This window comes from Engystomops pustulosus, chromosome 6 (genome assembly GCF_040894005.1).
Source record: "Engystomops pustulosus chromosome 6, aEngPut4.maternal, whole genome shotgun sequence".
Classification (NCBI taxonomy): domain Eukaryota; kingdom Metazoa; phylum Chordata; class Amphibia; order Anura; family Leptodactylidae; genus Engystomops; species Engystomops pustulosus.
In genome coordinates, this window is record NC_092416.1 from 155,196,491 (window position 1) to 155,211,454 (window position 14,964).

Consider the following 14,964-nt stretch of genomic DNA (forward strand, 5'->3'; position numbering starts at 1 on the left):
TAATGTCCAATCTTATCTTGGACACCCAATTACAGTCCTCATCCCACTCGATGCCTGATACCTACCTTTTGCCCTGGTCAATGAGCCATTCATTACCTGGTACAATGTTTTTGTTGCCCACTTTGGAGTTATAGGCAGTGGTACAGTTAATTACAGTGGGACTTCTTAGGTGATGTGTGCATTGGGGTTGGGATTTGTCCACATGGGGTTGTCAGGACATGTGACATATTCCAGGACACCGCGCTGCGCACAATCTCATCAGCATCTTCATAAGGTTACATTTCATACAATTTTCAGATCTATGTTCCTAGATTTCTCCATGTTCTGTATATGGAGATGTGTCAGATTTGCATTGACAATTAGATCTTAAAAAGAAACATTCACACATACAATTCACATGCTGACAGCCTTATCGCTGGCAGGGACTTGGCACAGATGCTTAAACCCATTAATGTTACCACTACATTTTGCATGCAAACCTAATCAGCAGCCATTTATATGTGAGCAGCCTGCAGGGCGCTTAGGAGATGCTTCTGTCGCTGGATGACACTTACTGATCTAATACTCTGCTGCTCATGCTCTGAGCTCAATGTCTCATGTCCCTGAACTGGAACATTCACTATTAAAATCTCCCTCAATCCCTGAGTCTTTCATGGCTGATACCATCATCTACTGGTGTCCTCATCTTTATGTCATATTGAATGTGGTGTCAGATCTGACAGCAGCATGTTATAGATCAGGGGGAGCTGAGTGCATTGTCTGTTCGGAATGCACTGTGCCGCAATTCACTAAGATCATGCGCTTGATATCCTGCATGTGTCACTGCCCTGCTCAGGTCCGCCGAGTTCACCTTCTTATTCCCGGTGCATGTAAGTGCATGTCTTGTTAAATCCCACGCTCGGTCCGAATCAGTCGGATCGTCCGACGGCCCACCCCCGATTTCTGGTACGATCGCGTGTGCCAAAATCCCCGGTTAAATACCTGTCCCAGTGGCGCAATCCCCGAAAAAAGTGCGTCCACAGACCCTTAGTAAACAAGCCCCATAGTGTCCTATCTGCAGGCAGAATGTTATAGAGCAGGAGGAGCTGAGCAGATTGTAAATTGGTGTCATATCTGCAGGAGCAGGTAATAGAGCAGGAGGAGCTGAGCAGATTGTACATAGTGTCCTATCTGCAGGCAGCATGTTATAGAGCAGGAGGAGCTTAGCAGATTGTACATAGTGTCCTACCTGAAGGCAGCATGTTATAGAGCAGGAGGATCTGAGAAGATTGTACATAGTGTCCTATCTGCAGGCAGCATGTTATAGAGCAGGAGGATCTGAGCAGATTCTGCAGGCACGATATAGCAGCAGGAGCACCAGTGGATTTTTTAGTTTCCAAGTCCCCTTTAAAATTTAAAAGGTAAAATTTGTTTGCTTGAAGACAAAGCCTGAAAAAATAATCTGATGCAGACATCTGGTTCCTGTCGTGTGCAATTTTATCACAGAGTTCCCATGTGTGTATTTTTTCATTGACTTGATCCAATTGAGATTCACAATAGACAAACTGGGATTGACTGAACATGTTTGCTTGATATTTGTGTATATCAGTGTCAAGTTTTTACCTGCCAGAAATAGAGGTCTGTTTTTTCAACCTGAATTCCGATTGTAGCTGGACTCCTGTGTGGGATATCACAGCACAGCCGGTCCCCTCTTCTTTGAGTAACAGCAGGAACAGGCTGCTGCTTAGATATTACAGCAGAGGAAGTGTCTGATTTGCAGTTTGAATGCACAGAGAAAAGAACACAGAAATGTGAGAAGACATCCTTAGTGTTCAAAGTCCAGCTACAATATTGTACTTTCTATGCAATTTCACATTCCTGCAACAAAATACACCAATGTATGGAAACATAGACCCCTCATCTAGGCTTTTAGTTGAGATGAATGTGGCTGCATTTTATGTACATGCTCAGTTATGAAGCTCCTCCGTTACAGATCAGAGGAAAAAGGCACTGGGAAGGAAAGTCTACTCTCATGCTACAACTGCTAGAGTGACCAGAAAAACAGGACTGTTTAGTTTGGGACCATTTTGGTGGAGATGGAGTCAGAGTTGAAGTTAAGCAAACTGAGGGGTTAGCGCAGGGGCGTAACAAGGAAAGACAGGGCCCCATAGCGGACTTTAGAATGGGGCCCCCCTTCCCACTTTAAAATGTACTTAGACATACAGTCTTCACTCATACACACATTTATACACTTACAACATATAGAGCATATACACAACACATATACACCCACATAGTGCCATATACAGAAGTACAGCATATATACACACAGGACATAAACATCACATATATGTTATATACATAATATACTATACAATGTGCAGGAAAATATGTATATAATGGTGTTAGGTTGCATGACGGGGCCCCTGGACACTGTGGGCCCCATAGCAATTGCTATGGCTGCTACCACAGTAGTTACGCCCCTGGGTCAGCGTTACCGGCTTACCGACTCCACAGCCCTCTTCAACAGGTCGCGACCCTAAACCGCAGCTGGATAAGGGCATTGTCTGGTGATTTAGTGGTTGCAGATGGGCAGACATGTTTCCATTAAATGGATCAGAGGCAAAATTAGTGAACATAATAATGACTCTGTCCCTATGATCTATGGAGCCGTATGGAGGAGGACCTGCTCTATCCATTCTTTACACGGTTAGCCATTCATTGGAATTGCTGGTATATAATACTAGACTGCAGTTCCCCTGGCAATATGTAGTGATTACTATGGGTTCCAGTGTTTAGTCTTCATCAGAATCCCCTACTCTTTAACTAAGCGCATACATCTTCATTATCTTCCTCTGATCGCCCATATTCAATACATTGATGTAACAGTGCTGGGTGCATAGTAATGCACACACGTCCCCCCATCCCAGCATTGATCCTATATACCGACACCATTGTATATGTCTATACAACATACACCTCTATGATATTACCAAGGAGCGTGAATAGCGACTCATTATTGTATCCATCTGCATTCATAGAAAATGACAGGGCACATCCATAGAATAATTATCACAGACCTCCCCGAATTATCATGCAAAGCCAGATCTGATTCACTTCCAAGAATGGCAATTATTATTAAGAAAAGCCGTTTTTCCCGCTTCTCCCTCTACAGGGGTTTCTGTGCTTTTCCCGCACCTTGTAGATGACACTGTATTCAGATTAAAGATGGGTGAATAAAGGGAGGACCTGCTGGGATTGTTTAGAAGCTGCTTTCCTGTGTGATATGGAAAATAGTAGAGGAAAGATTAAAGTAAAATCACAGGAGCAGCCAATGGAAGAACAGAGAAAATAATATCTGACAAATCCTGCCGCCCCCCCACTCCGTATTCTCAGCCGGGGCCGACGCAATCTTGTCTTGTGTATTAAACTGCAAGGCATCAATAACAGCGGCGTTAACTATTTCGCTCAGCGAGATCTGGCTAATAAGCTCGGCTCCTGTACACACCTGCAGTTCTGCTTCCCCGCTCCTGGATACAGATGTGAGCAGCGTCCCCCCATCCTTGACCCGAGTGTTATTTTTTCTCCTCTATTCTGGAGCACACTGCCGTATCCAGCTGGGCCGAGGATTAACTATATCACTGCTGGCACGTGGTAGATAGAAACAGCCAGATTTGCTGTGGAGCTGTTTAAAGGACAAAAACATATACAAAATGCACTATAAAAAAAAGAAGCTGATGTTACAAACTATTTTTGCTTGGGTGCAATTTTCCATGTCTATATAAACATTTATGTGTTAGTTATGATATATGTGAATAATAATAATTCTTTATTTATATAGCGCACACAGATTATGCAGCGCTGCACAGAGTTTGCCAAATCAGTCCCTGTCCCCAATGGGGCTCACAATCTAATCAACCTACCAGTATGTTTTGGAGTGTGGGAGGAAATCGGAGGACCTGGAGGAAACCATGCAAACATGTAGAGTAAATATAAACTCTTTGCAGATATTGACCTGGGAGGGACTAGAACCCAGGACCTCAGCGCTGCAAGGCTGTAATGCTAACCACTAAGCCACCGTGTCACCCCATGTGAATAGATTTAGATGAAAAAAAAACTATGCCAGATCCAGATACTGTAGGTAAATTTTGGGACAGGACTGAAATAACCAATAAAAGAAGAATTGGCTTGGTAGATTATGTTTTCTTTGAGCCTCTAAAAGAAATCTACCATCAAGATCAAGAATGATGAACCAGGGACACTTACTCATAGATCCAGGCCTCCTTCCTTCTAAAATTAGCTTTTAAATTATGCTAATGAGCCAGAAGGACTCTGGGGGCGTCACCAGAGCTCCTATATGCTGTAGCTTCCCGGGCTGTTACACTTCCCCATCCCATTTTGTGAGATTACAGCAGGCAGAGGGAGGGGGTAGTGCCAAGGGGAACGGGAAGACATGTTCCTGGACAGTTTAAAAGCCTCTAAAACTGCAGCATGGAGAGTCTCTGGTAACTCCCCCCTTAGGCCATCTGCTGCATAATTTCAGAAGGAAGGAGGATGCCATGGATTGTAGGGATTGACAAACCCAAATCTTAAATATGGTACTTGACCTTTCTAGCTACAAGTTACATTACTTATTAAAAGACCGGGAAACTAATTTTATGGAAATGTGGGTAGGCCACAGCATTTATTAACACAAAATTAAATTATTAAATAACATAAATTAAAACATTTAAGAACTTGCACGGCCCTCTTGTGTTCTTCCGAAACTTAGGAACCAACTTCGCCCGAAATGGCAGCTGGGGCCCTGCAGCCAGCATGTGGGCATCTTCCAACGCATGTGGGCATCTAACATCCGCCTTTTGCTGTGACAACTGTAGGAAAACAGAAGGAAACAGCCATAACCGAGGAAAGAAGAAACTGAAAATAACCAAATCAGAGGGCAGGGGGGGAGGGAGACTTCTCGTCTCTTCGGTCCAGGGGGCAGAAGGAAAGAGACCCCCCCCCCCACGTGCGCTCAAACTTTTTAAAACCCCCGGGCGGGTCCATACCCGCCCCCAAAGACCGCCTCCGATGACCTCACACGGGAGGAGTGAAAGGCCAAGCCCCAAACCTTCCAGAAAGCTTCAACCCACCCCCTTCAGTCCTCCGCCCCTTCTCTAGTTGCTTTGGGGCTTATTAGACTGTAGGGATTGACAAACCCAAACCTTAAATATGGTACTTGACCTTTATACCTACAAGTTACATTACTTATTAAAAGACCGGGAAACTAATATTATGGAAATGTGGGAAGGCCACAGCATTTATTAACACAAAATTAAATGATTAAATAACATAAATTAAAAAATTTAAGAACTTGCACGGCCCTCTTGTGTTCCTCCGAAACTTAGGAACCAACTTCGCATGTGGGCATCTTCCAACGCCTTAGGGCCTGTGTAACATCCGCCACGGAGCAGCCTCCTCCCTCCTAACACCATCTGCGACCCCCGCTGGTGCGACATGCTGGCAGGGTGAGAGGATGAGCGAGCCGCAGCGCTGGGGTGCCTGGCAGGGGAGCGAGCCGCAGCGCTGGGGTGCCGGGCAGGGGAGCGGGCAGGAGCGCTGGGGTGCCGGGCAGGGGATCGGGCAGGAGCGCTGGGGCACCGGGCAGGGGATGCAACGCGCTTACCCCTTGCAGTCTTCTCTGCAGGGATCCCACAACGATCCTCCGGGGCAGTCGGTGCCCCACGTGGTCTGGGTGACGCCATCTTCTTCTGGGGCGGGGCCGCGCTTCCTGGCTGGTGCAGGTGATCCTGGGCTCAGGCGGACAGGAGGCCTGATGTTCCTCATGGGACGTCCTCTTTCTTCTGCCAGCTGCTCACGTGGAGGAGGTGAGGAGCAATGGGTGAGTGGTGGTGACAGGGTGGCGGGCCGCCTGGCGGGGGTGGTGGCTGTACCCTCCAGGGTGGAAGCCACTGCAGGAGGATTCGATCCTGAGAGATGGGTGTCCTCTTCAGGGACGTCCGCTTCTTAAACCAACCCTGCAGCAAGGCGCTGCAGGGCCACAAGTTGACGGATTTGATCTTCTAGGGAAGCCATGCTGGGTATTTGCAGAGGTGTCTCTGACTTCTCGCCTCTTCGTCCAGGGGGCAGAAGGAAAGAGGCCCCCCACGTGCGCTCGAACTTTTTAAAATCCCCGGGCGGGTCCATACCCGCCCCCAAAGACCGCCTCCGGTGACCTCACACGGGAGGAGTGAAAGGCCAAGCCCCAAACCTTCCAGAAAGCTTCAACCCACCCCCTACAGTCCTCCGCCCCTTCTCTAGTTGCTTTTGGGCTTATTAGATAACAAATATTAGAAGATTATCACAGTCCCAGTGACTGGATCTATGAGTAAGTGTCCCTGGTTTAGTATGATGGTTTCTAATGGTAGATAGATTTCTTTTAAGGGTTTACCCAAAAAAGATCTGGCTTGGTTTTGGGCAGGTGCGAAGAGACCTGCAGAACCGTCTGTGCTACCCTGTGATGTTTTCTTCTTGCTTTGGTTCGACCTTGTCCTGGCAGAGGCCCCACTGAAGGGAATGCAGCACCGTTTTTCCATGCTCCATTAGAGTTCCCTACCCTATCCCTACCTTCCCGTGTCATGTATTCCTGATTCTGACATTTACATTTACAAATACATTTACATTAATAAGAACAGAAACACTGATGACTCAACCCCTTAAGTGCTTGGTGTTGAGGAAGCAATGATCTTGGTGGTTAGAGAGTTCTCCAAAGAGGCAACTAGAGTGGTGGTTTCTATCCAGGTTGCTTGGCCATCTAATAACACTTGTTATACTTGCCTGATATCTGCAAATTCAACACTATTCTGACTGTTGCGGCAAAGTATTGCTGCTTTTTTTTTCAGCCCCGTCTCTCTGTTCTAGAAGCTCAGTCTCTTACGATGCCGCTCACAGATCCGCTCTCTGGATCATCTCCATTTGGCATCAACAGCCTGGAAGTAATGTATCTGGACTCCTACAGTGCTGTGTACTTTACGCTCTACCTTCTGTCTTTTGTTAGGGGTTGGCGGACCCATAATGCATTCTTTTTACATCCCTTTTATGCACTATTTGTTTCTCATCAGTTTTTAGGAGAAACTGAAAAGCAGATTCTGACAAACAAGCCAAAATACCTCCATAACACAAGATGCATGTTCCCCTAATGTCATACAAAGTGACACAATGGGACTCATTTACTAAGGGTCCGAATCGAGCATTTTCGTTGGGTTTCCCGAATATTTTTGATTTGCGCCGAATTGCCCCGGCAGACTTCAGCGCAGCAGTGACACCTAGTGGATATCGGGCGCACGACCTTAGTGAATCCCGCTAAGCTCAACGTCGACAACGCACAGCGGGATCGCGGATTGACCGGTAAGTAAATCTGCCCCAGTGTATACATCATGTACATGGCTTCAATTGTTACTAGAGGATTGTTGGTTTAACTATCAACCAAATTCATTCCAAAGTCTTGTGACCACTTCAGGTGACACTTACCTGCCTTGCCAAAAAAAAGGATCGGGCACGTTGATTTCTCGATACTGATTAAAGGTTACAACAATTCCACTTTTTCAGAATGTAAGCATTGTATATGACGTATCCCCATAAGGTTAACTCCATTTTTGATTTAAAGATCCAAACATAAATTACATAACTGTATTTGCTTAAAGTTGAATATCAAGGCTTGTTTTTTTGTGGGTCAAGTTGTACTTTTCAATGGCAGCCAGTTCAGGTACATGCAATTTATTGATTTACTTTGATTATATTGTTTTGTTTTGCTTTGATTATATTTTTTTTTGACTAGGGTGGTGTAGGAATAGATTTACCTATAATACAATTGCTTTGAGCACTGGAGGATCAGGGAGGTCTGCACATTGATGAGATGCAGACAATTTTTCCAGACCAATTGTTAAAGAATATGACTCATTTTAAAAGGAAATCTACAACCAGGATCAAGGATAGTAATAATAATAATAATAATGTATACGTACAAATAAAATAAAATAAAAGCATGAGCGCTAACCTCAAAAGAAAGAAAAAAATGGATAGTAAACAGGCACACCAACATGCAGGTATGTGCCCCCTCATGCAGGGTATACTTTTCATTTAATAATAATAATTCTTTATTTATATAGCGCACACAGATTGCGCAGCGCTGCACAGAACTTGCCAAATTTAGCTTCTTATACCCTTGTTTCTACAAAAAAAAGGGCTTTACACATTCGGCTGATGAACCTGAGGGGCTCCCGGCTAAATTAAAGGAAATCTAAATCCATTGTGATAAACCAGGGACATTTATTCATAGATCCAGGCACCGTGACTGTGATAATCTTCTTATATTTGTTATCTATGGGCTCCTTCCTTTGCGTGAGTTTCCTCCGGGTCCTCCGGTTTCCTCCCACACTTGAAAACATATTGGTAGGTTGATTAGATTGTGAGCCCCATTGGTGACAGGGACCAATTTGTCAAGCTCTGTGCAGCGCTGCGTAATCTGTGTGTGCTATATATAAAGGAATTATTATTAGTCATTAAAATCAACTTTTAGAATTATGGAAACACTCACCAGAGCTGCTTAACCTCATTTACATAATTTGTAAAGCCTTTTTTTGTAAAAAAACAACCGCATAAGAACCTAAAAAAAGAGTGTATCCTGACAGAGGGGGCAAACAACAGCATGTAAGTGCTTGGATTACAATCCTTGATCCTGCTGGCAGATTTCTTTTAAATTGATGCCAATGTCATTTATAACATATGGAGGGGGTGTTGTGTATTATGTGGACCCCCATTTCCAAAGATAATTTTTGTGAATGCAAAAGATATGTTGACCTCCATACGGTTCACCATTAATAAGTTATGTTACCTCTACTGTATACAATGACCTCTGTATTTAAGGATGGGGGATGGGTACCCCCTGTTTATTGCCCTATGCAGCCGCAAATAGCGAAAACCTTCTATAAATTAGTTCTGCTCTATATGCGATGTGTAGGTAGACATTATGCCTGGCATTTGATCTGCACTTGAATGCATTTCCATGAATATTCATCTACCTGCACAATGACAGTCTCCATTCTAGCGGGATGACTTGTGGAAACTTACACCGTAGTTTGCTTTAATTATCATGTTAGAAATGGAACTTTGCACTTAGCGTGGTAACAGCCCTGCTCTAAATGCTTGAGTCCAAAGTACTTTCTCGCACTCAGATGCCCTTCTACATCCACCGGAGCAAGTCGGCCTCATTCATAATAAGTTATACGCTTTCCATACATTAGCGGTGTGAGTGTAGGCTCCGCGAGCCGTCATGTTCCCATCTGATTCATTGTCTGAGATGGAGCAGTGTGCAGGGCGGAACTCATCTCAAAGTAAAATGACTTCACGCTGCAATGATTCAGTCACTGGTCTATAAAGAGTTAAGGTGTGATAATTACACAGCGCAGAGGTGCGCTGCAATGAAACCGAGCACATCCAGCAATAAAGCGAGACACTGGAGACCTGGCGTACTGTAATTACAGCCGTCTACAATACAGATCTACTCAGAGTCGCTAAACAGACCGCCAGAAATGGAGCGTGTTTACATAGGGATATAATAACACTATACAATATCACAGTTTACTGTATTCTCCAGGCATTTCCCGGGATGCTCGGCTGCCTGGAGGCTGCATATGGACATGGATGGAGTCTACAGTACAGAAGGACTTGGCCAGTTAGATTTGTGCATGATCTGTGGAAGTGACTCCATTTTCCTTACTGAATGGACATGCATGCTCGGCCAAGTTGAGTGTGCATGTATATATGCGGTCTGGAGGGATGCCTGTCATTTCAACACTTCTGCAGCTTACCTTTCACAAGCAATCATATATAACATCCATCTTCATTAAGATGCATAGACTATGAGGACATGAGGTTGTGGCCTGGTACCAGAAATTCTACACCAAAATCTTATTTAAAGGGGTTTTACACACTTTAAAGGAATCTTAACACCACAGATCTACCTCTTAAGGTAGATCTGGTGGCAGGTTCCTCTAATCCAGTGATGGAGAACCTTTTAGCAACCGAGTGCCCAAACTGCAACCCCAAATCCTCATTTATCGTGAGGTGCCAACAAAAAAATTAATGCAGTAACTTATTGCTCCCTGTTCTTCAACAATGTTCAATCATACTGGCCTCCTGAGGACACCAACACAGTAGAAAGGAGGGAACATTTGCATAATTGCAGCTTCTTTCCAGTGTCCCTCTGTACACAGAGAATCCAGCTGGAAGTCCTCCATAGATAATTCGGACCTGTCTACACATTCTCCCTCTTCCTACAGTCCCAAGTAGCCGAGTAAGTATCACTTTAAAATATGACTGAAAGCAGCATCTTTAAAGTTGCGTGGAACTGCAGGAAAATTCTTTGAGTCCTGTCTGGTGTTCTGGGGGGTGGCCCGGGTGCCCACAGAAAGCACTTGGAGTGCCGCCTCTGGCACCCGTGCCATAGGTTCACCACCACTGCTCTAATCTACTGTTGGATAGCCCTTTTTAGGACAAATGCTTTAGGCCCACAAGTCTTTTATAAATTTTAATGGCTTATATGCAAATTCCCTAAAGAGGCTTCTGGGTGTGGAGTAGCCAGAGCTGAGGCTGCATGGCTCGGCCACTCCACGTTTGAGTAGCTTCTTGCGATCCGACAACCAATTCATCGCCAGCGATATGAGTAGCTACGCACACTTGTCCGCAAAGCCAGGTTCTGCACATGCGCAGAACACAGGCCAGCGGCTGCATGGTCTTGGCCCCAAAGCCAGAGCTACGGCGCATGCACAGAACCCGGCTTTGCAGATGAAAGTGCGCAGATCCTCGTAGCTGAAGATGAATTGGTAGGCGGATTGCAAGAGGCAAAAGTAGTAGCCGCTCCATGTAGCCTCAGCTCAGGCTACTCCACGCCCCAGTGGCCTCTTTAGTAAATTTGCATATAAGGGCCATTAAAAATTCAAAAAAATTTGGATGACTAAAGGATCAACCCTAAAATGGCTATCCTACTGTAGATTAGAGGAACCTTCCACCAGATCTACCTTAAGAGGCAGGTTTCCTTTAAAGTTTAAGAAGTTATTCCCTATCCACAGGAAATCTCCAGTGATCATAAGAATGAGAACATTCCGGAAAACTGGGTTTCCCTTCTTACCAATGGACGCATTCTCAACCGTGATTTAAGTGGGTAGAGCTGCAACTGCAATACCAGTATCAGCCACTTTACAATGTGCGGCTCTGTGCTCAGTACTCTGTAAAGATGCTACAACCCTCATCTAAACACTGACATCTCTTCTAACAGGTGATTAATGGATGTACCAGACACATAGGGGGTTGGTGAAGGAGACATATACCTGTATGGAGTGTTAAAGAAACTGATTTGGCTGAGGAAGGTGTCCAGGTGAGCCTCCGTTTTTTTTTATATGTTGGATTTCCTTACCTTGAAGATGGCCTACCATGACATATTTCTATCCTGGCTGGGGCCAAAATTGGGTTTGATCTTTGTTATAAAACTCCTCTTATAGGGGACGCAGAAAATCATACCTTTAATTGGGAACCTAAAGGAACCTATAATGTATCTATTTCATAAGATAGGTATAATAAATAATACATTATAGTTTGGTGGGCCTGGTACAACCTTTGTATTGGAGCCCTGCAGCTTTAGATGATGCCATGAAGACAGATCACCTAATACACTCATAGTACTTGGTCGTAATAACCTGCACAGCTAGCACTCTATGAATACATGTGATCAGAAATGGAAGGTATTATAAGCTCTGACAAAAACCCTAGTGGAAATAGTAGCTTTATCTAATGAGACTATAAAAAAGGACAGAAAAAAATGCAACTAAAGAAACATATTACATTTCTGTAAATGAATGTGATACTAAAACGCTATAAGCCAAGGTGAAAAAGTCATTGCCAAAGTTTAGCTTGGAGCCGCCATGCAACTATTCCTTCAAGTACCTTCAAGAAGCTCACAAGACCCATACAATCAGCACCAGGAGACAATGGGGGCATTTATTGTTCCACCATTTTTTGGCAGTTTTGTTTATTAACAGCATGTTGGCGCCACAATTTAGCTTTTTTTTTACACTCACACTTTCTTTGTCACTCAATTTGGCCGCAGCTTTTTGGCACATAATTAGACCAACCAAAATAAATGAATTTCTATTGAAATTCTGTTTGACCTTCATGAAGGTGAAGTCATTTCAGACACTTTTCGATTGTGCGCCATCTGTGCCATAGGTTCGCCACCACTGCTCTATAGCCTCAGGTACATGACTATATAATGACCTACTGCTATTTTCGACATTACTACCTACCGCTATTTTCGATTTATTACTTGTAATGAATCTCAGAGCACAGATTTAGACTGAATGATTTATGATGCTTAACTTTAGTGACTTAGGAGGATCTTTAGCAGATCAAAGTGTTGTATTGCGGCTGGTGAGCCCCCTTGCAACTGCAACCACCGAAACCTCTATAGTTGTACAGTGGTCAGAATGGAGCTTGAAACACTGTACATGACTATATGCACCATAATTCTCAATTCTGATGGTGGGCTAATATGCTGCATGTATGTCCCTTCTCCTGTAGACATAGCTCAAAGGTGATCATACATGTGATATATGGTAAGTAAGTAGAACAAATGATCCACGAACACACTGGCCATATATAGTAAATGTCACCTGATTCATTTAAATCCTAACTACAACCTACACAATTAATAAGGCGCAACCATTGGATGTAAATCAGACTGACTTTCTAGGACAGTGTTCCATTACTTGAGGACTGTGTCTAAAATGTTTATAAAGAATAGTCTAAAGATGATCCAATAGATGATTTCAAACAGAACAATTCTTCATCATCAGGTGAACTTTCACAAGTCATCCTTGGACCACTATCACCACTCAATTCTTCTATGCGAGTGTAGAATATTAGGGGGGATCATCACCGAAGCTCCAGGTTCCCGGCCAAGTTCTCGTCTGTATTCCTTGTCCACTCCATCTGTCATGTCTTTTCTCTGTTCCATCTGTTTTGCTCCATGTGGCATTTTTCCCTGGTACATTCATCGCCCTGTCCTCAGTACATGTCATGTCTCTCCTTACTTATCAGTTATTTCAGTAAAACGCAATGCAATGAGCTGTAAATCAGTATTCATTAAACAAAATATTGGACACTTTTGCAAGTAGAAATGGGTATTTTGGACCATATATGATCATATGATACGCATGAAGAACTCGGTCTCATATATTATAGAGGCTTAAGTACAGGTAAGTACAACGCACAGCAGCCTGCCTGGTTGTATGTCTCCATGGAAGGTGGGAGATGCTAGATTGGTCCAGTATGCAGTGGATAGATTCTTTCTGCTTGGGTGCAGAAAGTTTTGGAACTTCTCAATTTCTTACGAGGGCGGTTCAATAAGTACCCGTGTTTCAAAATGTTTTTTTTTTAAATTTTCAACATAGTCCCCTTTTAGAAAGATTCACTTCCCCCCTATGTTGCTGACATTTTTTAACCCCTCCAAAAAATAGATTTGTCGAACTCTCCAAAATACACCTCTGTCTCCGCGATGACTTCCCCGTTTGAGCAAAATTTTTTTCCCGCAAGCCATTTCTTCATGTTAGGGTACTAGAAAAAGTCACAGGGAGCCAGATCGGGTGAACACGGGGGTTGCGGCAGCAATTCATAGCGCAATTCATGCAGTTTGGCAGCGACAACTCCGGATGAATGTGCTGGTGCGTTACAGCACCTTCTTTTTTGCCAAATGCGGCCACCAACTTATTATGTATCATGTCGTGGACTTTTTGAATGATTTCCTCGGTAACCACGTCTGCTGGGCGTCCTGGTTGCTCCACAGCAAAAACGGATGGTCGCCCCACATTTAAATTTGTTGAACCAATATCTAACTGTGGTCATAGATGGCGAAGTGTCCCCATAAACAGCATCCAATGTTGGTTTTATCTCCTCGCATTTTTTCCCATCCAAAAAAAAAAAGCGAATTACAGAACAATACTGCTCTTAGCGAAAATCACGAAACACGTCTTACTCAAATGGCTGCCAAATCCAAACTAACCAATCAATCCTTCTACAGTTTGTTATGCTGTCGTTTGCTAGATGGCAGCACATGATGATAACACCAACTTCCCTCAGGAAGGCCCTCAGCCGTCAAACACGGGTACTTATTGAACTGGCCCCGTATTTACTCCCCGTCCTACTACAACCTGCTTTGCAAAAAGACAGGTTCAGGTGGAGCATGGTGGGAAAATGTTCTTGCTTATATACTGCCGATTGTTCGTGGACAGTTAGAGATCACATGACCCTCTATCTGCGGCCATTTTATGGTCAGGAATGTCTGGCTGATGAGGTAAAAGACAGGAGGCTTCACTTTACATATCAAAAAAGCGGAGCAGAACTATAAATAGATGTATATTGGTAAATGACCTAATATCCTGCCCCCCCACACTTGCACATCACAGTACAAAAACATGAGGTAAAGTGGCCAACCCCTTTAAGGTCCAGCCATATGAGAGATGTGTCTTCTTATACCCATGTATTTCCGTCACCAGGTTTTACCCTATTAGACTACAAGCCCCCTCAGGCAAGGATGCACAGAAGGTGACATGGATGTGAGAAACTGCATGGAGAAAAATAACCGGATACATCACTACTGTATGGGGCAGAGGAGGGTGCTCTTCTGTAGCTCTCCTCAGGCAGCAGAAAAATTAGGTTTACCCCTCAGCTAGGGAATGAAATGTCCTTTCTAGAATTCCCTCTTATGTGAAATCTCACCCTTTTACCTATAAAAATCTTCTCCAAAGTGATGTGAAAATGAGCAGAGAAGAGTCAGATTTGCCTGAGATGAATCAGCGAGCTAAACCTTAGTATTACAATTAATCTCTGGCTCCAATTTTAATAGAAATGATTGAATAATTATCACAATGATACAACAATGAATCAGATATATTC

At 43.9% G+C, this 14,964-nt stretch overlaps 1 long non-coding RNA gene across 1 annotated transcript; it reads left to right on the forward strand.

Moving 5' to 3' along the window:
• Positions 1 to 6,867: 6,867 nt before the first annotated feature.
• Positions 6,868 to 12,942, forward strand: LOC140066141 (uncharacterized). The gene is made up of 3 exons (XR_011848130.1): positions 6,868 to 7,365; positions 11,294 to 11,392; positions 12,867 to 12,942. It is a non-coding gene; the product is annotated as an uncharacterized lncRNA (long non-coding RNA).
• The last annotated feature ends 2,022 nt before the right edge of the window (positions 12,943 to 14,964 follow it).